The sequence below is a fragment of the Trichechus manatus genome, unplaced genomic scaffold, assembly GCF_000243295.1.
Source record: "Trichechus manatus latirostris isolate Lorelei unplaced genomic scaffold, TriManLat1.0 scaffold00043, whole genome shotgun sequence".
NCBI lineage: Eukaryota > Metazoa > Chordata > Mammalia > Sirenia > Trichechidae > Trichechus > Trichechus manatus.
The window spans coordinates 4,158,873-4,164,872 of NW_004443979.1; the positions used below are offsets into that span (position 1 = coordinate 4,158,873).

General features: G+C 39.9%; 1 protein-coding gene across 1 annotated transcript in view; it reads left to right on the top strand.

Moving 5' to 3' along the window:
• Positions 1-6,000, top strand: part of SLC25A21 (solute carrier family 25 member 21) — a 384,144-nt gene that overhangs the window by 325,505 nt on the left and 52,639 nt on the right. The window lies entirely within an intron of this gene.

Sequence of the window (6,000 nt, forward strand, 5' to 3'; positions counted from 1 at the left end):
GATAATCTGTCAAGCTTGTCTTTCGGTTCAATCTGAATGAGCAAGTTACTAAACCTGTGGAGATGTCACCACTTGGACAATGAGGGGTCTTGACATTTAATCGTTGGTACATGACATTCCATGAAGACAGCTTCCCTTGGTGTATGCTGCCTTCACGTCCTTCCAGTTGCTTAATAATTCCCTTTAAATCGCCACGTCCAACCGTTCTTGTTTTATTCTTTTGGGTGCCAAGCATAAGGTAGGGGAAAAAACAACAGGACTGGCATTCCAGGTCCTTTCTTAGCATTTTAATTTAATTCCACAACTGGATAGCATGTGGTGTGAATTGGTTTGGAGTATCTGCTGACCTGAATTTTTCTGTAGAAAAGCTCCCCCCTGCCTACTATTTAAGCAGCTGCTAATGGGTGGAGACTCCCTCACCCCCACCCCACTTCCTGCCTGCTGATACTGCCTGAGAGTTCCCTGGCAGCTGCTTGGACAGGAGTGTGGGGAAGAAGGGGGCGGCCCTACTCACCTGTAGCTGCCAAGACCTGAGGGACGGGGTTGGGCTGCAAGAGCAGATGGTATCTACTCAGATGAAGTCGATTCTAATTCAAGGGGATTTTTTTTTTTTTTTTTTTTTAATTTCAAACAGTTGTCTTAATAGGAGTGATATATAGCACTTCAGAAAAAGTTCACATCTCTGTATTCCACTAGTCTTTGTTTCTGGTTTGCTTTCTCTCTATTCTTCCTTGAATGAAGAAAAAAGATGGCGAGAAATAGGAAGAAAAGAAAAAAATACATTTTTCAAATGGCCTACCAATATGGAACATTTAAAACAACCCCCATGGAATCTACCCAGGAAAAACTTGGTTTGTTAGACCGGGAGAATTACCAGCTAGAAGAAAATTTGGAATGCCTCATCCAATACCCCATTTTACCCATCAGGAAGCTTGTCTTGGGGCAGCAATGAATGGACAAAGGAAGAAGCCAGCCTTCAACTGCAGTCCTTTACCAAGGCAGCATGTAATTGTAACCACAGGGGCACAAATGGGACAAAACACCAAGGAGCATTCCCAGGAATGGAAATAATAAGAGTTATCACAGTACCTCTGCTCATGCCTAGTGTTCTTTTTTCTCTCTTCCTGCCCTCAAGGAGGTTCTGCACTGAGGCCAAGTAAGAGCTGGTAATGTTTTGTATGCGCTCAGGCCTTTCGTGCTAGAATGCATTAAACACTCTTCCATACCAGCCCAAGAATGTGCTGCATGTGTATGTGTTCTCAGGCCATTTACACGGGTGCAGGCTGTGCAAATTATTAATGTAGATTCAGCCATTTTTCAAGTGGGGGATTGGGGAAGCTTCTTTGGGAGCATTTCTTCTGCATCGTCCACTGAACTGGCCATTGTTGGATTTTACTTAGACAAAATAAAATCTGTTAGATACATTATAAAATCTTGCAATACTACCTCCACTAGTCAGAACTTAGCAAAGTCGTGATTGCGTAGGTTACACACATCAGCATTTATTTTTATGAGCTATCAGGATTCAGGAGCTGAACTAACGCAGTGTTTTGATGTGGCACTTTATAGGCGATATTGATCAAATTTAAAAAGTGGCTAGCGGTGAGTAGTCACCCAACACAAAGTAATAGGGTTATGCCTACTGCAAAAAATATCTGAGAGAAAGAGATGACATGATAAGAGTAGAAAAGTTGTGATTTACTTATTTAAAAATAACTAGTGGGCATTTTTGGCAAATGCAGCTGCTTCATGTATGTCTGTTGTCTAGGACCCACTAATGCCAAAGTCACCTGTGCCTTTCTCCATTTACTTGCACTTTCTTTTATCCAACAAGAGGATATCCTTTTGTACGCCTGTACCTGTGTTAAATTAATTCAAATATTAGGTGTGCTCACTTCAGCATTTGTATAGGGAAGAATGATTATTGCTTCCCTCACTCTGGGGCTTGGTAGGTTGTCAAAAAGTATAAAATAAAGACAGAGAAATCTTAATGTCTATTATATTTAAAGATTATACTTCCTTTTAGAAAAAGTTTTAATCCAAATATGAAAGTAATGCATATTTGTGTTAGAAAACACCAAAAAGCTACATATTTCTGTATATACAGATAAGTGTATATAAATGCATTGAAAATGATCTAGACTCTAGATCAGGGCTGTCTAATAGAAATATGTGAGCCACATTTTCTAGTAGCTATATTAAAAAAGGTTAGAAGAAACAAGAGAAATGAAGTTAATAATATTTTTTAATTTAACCCTTTATATCCAAAAATCAAAAGGAGCCATGGTGGCTCATTGGTTGAGTGCTTGGCTGCTAACTGCAAGGTCAGCAGTTCAAACCCATCAGCTGCTCCACAGGAGAAAAATGTGGCAGTCTACTTCCATAAGGATTGACAGCCTTGGAAACCCTATGGGGCAGTTCTAGTCTGTCCTATAGAGTCGCTATGAGTCGGAATCAACTCGATGACAATGGGTTTGTTTTTTTTTTTTTGCTTATTGAAGAATCAGTATAAAAATCATTCAGGAGATATTCTACTTTTTTTTTCATACTAAGTCTTTAAATCTGGCATATATTTTGTGCTTAACAGCATATCACAATTTGAACTACTACATTTCAAGTGCTCAGTAGCCACATGTAGGTAGTGGCTACCGTATAGGACAGTACAAGACTAGAGGAATTCATACTAAAATTCTACCTGTGGTTACCTCTGGGAAAAAGATTGGAATGGGGAAGGGGAAGTCAAGAATTTAAGGAAAGGTCTTTGTGTAGCTGAATGTTTTAACATATGAAATGTATTCATATGTCACCTGTGAACATTTACTTTTAAAAATACCTGCTCACTGTAGAAATTTAGAAAATACAGAATATAAAGAAGAAAAGTATGTAAAGCATCCAAAATACTAATGGTTCCGCCAGGTTGGGGGAATGACTTACTGGCTCACCTTTGGGTTCAACCTTGTGTAACTCAGGTACCATGACTTCACAGAAGCAGGGACCCCCATTTTTCCTACTCTGTAATTTCTAAGAGTGTAAACCTTGTTTACAAATTATTGAAGCACACATATCAATAGAGAAGTCTAGAACAGGAAGGCAAATGGTGAATTGGCAAAAGCAGGCTCAGGGTTTAGGGACAGACACACTGGGTTCCCATAATGTTCTTTACAATTTTCTAACAGTATGGCCTTGAACAAGTTACTTGCAGTTCCCTCATTAGTAAAATGTACCTGATCAGTCCATCCACCTTACAGCAAGGCATTGCTGTGTAGTGATTAGGAGCACAAGCCCTGGGGGGAGCTCTGTTATTGAATATGTCATGGCTTCGCTTTTCCTACCTGACTATACCCCAGTGTCCTTTTTTGTTAGGGAAGAATAATAGTAATAGCCATATCAAATGGTGTAATGAATATTAAATGAGACAATATATGTAAAGCTGTCAACACAGCATCTGGCATATAGTGATGGTTTAATAAATGTTGGTTGTTATCGTTACAACATGGTTTTTATGAGAATTTAAGTGTGATAATGTATACCAAGGGCTTGACACAAAACCTGGCACATGGTAGGCACTCAACAAATGGTAGTTATTTCTAGATGCAAGTTGATCTTATAAATCCTTAAGTTTAAATAGAAGCAGACTTATCTTGAGATATTGCCTCCATTAATAGTGGGCAGTCAGTCACAGCTGACTCCAGTTACGGGAGTAATAACAGCTTACTGAGTGATCAGTGTTCTGTTCACCTTAGGTCAATCTTAGCTGCTGATAACCATCCATTCAGCCTGAATTTTTTATCAAGGCTTACGAGCTTACAGCCAAGTAATAGGGCCTGTTCACAAGGCCTTTAAACTCAGACGCAGGTCCGCTGGTCATAAACAGTAATGGCTGGATATCCATTTGCTACAAATATCTACTATAGAGCAGCAGACGCTAAAGATGAAACTCAAAACATTTGGGCCACTTTGGAAAGAATTCTACCATAATCAAGATATTCTTCCTCTGAAATAGTCCTATAAAGTTAACATGGATTCTTGATCAAGCCTTCTTAGTCCCTTCATATGGAAGGCTGTGAACTAAGCTCATTTTCAGCCTTTTCAGTCAATTTATAGCTACCAGTTGTGGTGGAATACTCAATGGATGGACTGCATGTTGAATGGCCAAATAGCTCCACAACCACCTTTCAGAAAGACAGAGCAGTTTCCCCATAAAAATCTGTTGCTGTCAAGTCAATTTCGACTCATAGTGACCCTATAGGACAGAGTAGACCTGCCCCATAGGGTTTCCAAGGAGCAGCTGGTGGATTTGAACTGCCAACCTCTTGGTTAGCAGCCATAGCTGTTAACCACGGCGCCACCAGGGCTCCAGTTTCCCCATAGAAGGCTTATTTAGCAGGTAGATAGCTCTCATTGTATAGCTAATAGTGTGAGTTCCTCAGGCAATGTTTCTATTGTTCAGCCCTTCTACCCCCATGACTTAGACATGAACCACCATAGAATCCTACACAGTTAATTGTGATTTCCCTTCATCAGCCTGAAGAGGTGAAGAAGAAGGTGGTCCTTTAAAACACGAAAACTTCCCAAGAAGTTGGTGCAGCAGAGAGGGATTCTGTAGTAGAAGACAACTTAGGGCAACAGTAGTCAATATTATATTTATTACATGTAAAGTCTTCTAGGCAATGGTAGAGTGATAAAGATGGAGTAGAAGGAAGACCGTGACATACTGGAAGAGAATGGAGTTTAGAATCTTGCCCAAGATTTGATAGAATACCAATTGAGGTGTTTCAACAAACAGTTGTAGCACCTGAGGTGCTGACTCGTCTATGCCAAGAAATTTGGAGGACAGCTACCTGGCCAACCAACTGGAAGAGATCCATATTTGTGCCCATTCCAAAGAAAGGTGGTCCAACAGAATTAATATCACATGCAAGTAAAATTTTGCTGAAGATAATTCAAAAACAGTTGCAGCAGTACATCAACAGGGAACTGCCAGAAATTCAAGCCGAATTTTAAAGAGAACATGGAATGAGGGATATCATTGCTAGTGTCAGGTGGATATTGGCCAGAAGCAGCAAATAACAGAAAGATGTTTACCAGTGTTTTATTGACTATGCAAAGGCATTCGACTATGTAGATCATAACAAATTATGGATAACATTGTGAAGAATGGGACCCAGAACACTTAACTGTGCTCATGTGGAACCTGTACATAGAACAAGAGGCAGTCATTTAAACAGAACAAGGGGATACTGTGTGGTTTAAAATCAGGAAAGGTGTGTGTCAGGGTTAAATCCTTTCACCATACATATTCAATCTGTATGCTGAGCAAATAATCTGGGAAGCTGAACTATATGAAGAAGAACATGGCATCAGAATTGGAGGAAGACTCATTAACAACCTGCGATTATGCAGATAATACAATCTTGCTTGCTAAAAGCAAAGAGAACTTGAAGCACTTACTGATGAAGATCAAAGACTACATCCTTCAGTATGGATTGCACCTCAACATCAAGAAAACAAAAATCCTCACAACTGGACCAATAAGCAACAACATGATAAACAGAGATGATACTGAAGTTGTCAAGGGTTTCATTTTCCGTTGGATCCACAATCAATGCCCATGGAAGCAGCAGTCAAGAAATCAAACAACATATTGCATTAGGCAAATCTGCTGCAAAAGACCTCTTTCAAGTGTTAAAGAGCAAAGATGTCACTTTGAGGACTAAGGTGTGCCTGACCCAAGCCATGGCATTTTCAATCGCTTCATATGCATGCGAAAATGGGACAATGAATAAGGAAGATCGAAGAAGAATTGACGCCTTTGAATTATGGTGTTGGAGAAGAATATTGAATATACCATGGACTGCCAGAAGAACAAACAAATCTGTCTTGGAAGCAGTACAGCCAGAATGCTGTTTGGAAGCAAGGATGGTGAGACTTTGTCTCACATACTTTGGACATGTTATCAGGAGGGACCAGTCCCTGGAGAAGGACATCATGCTTGGTAAG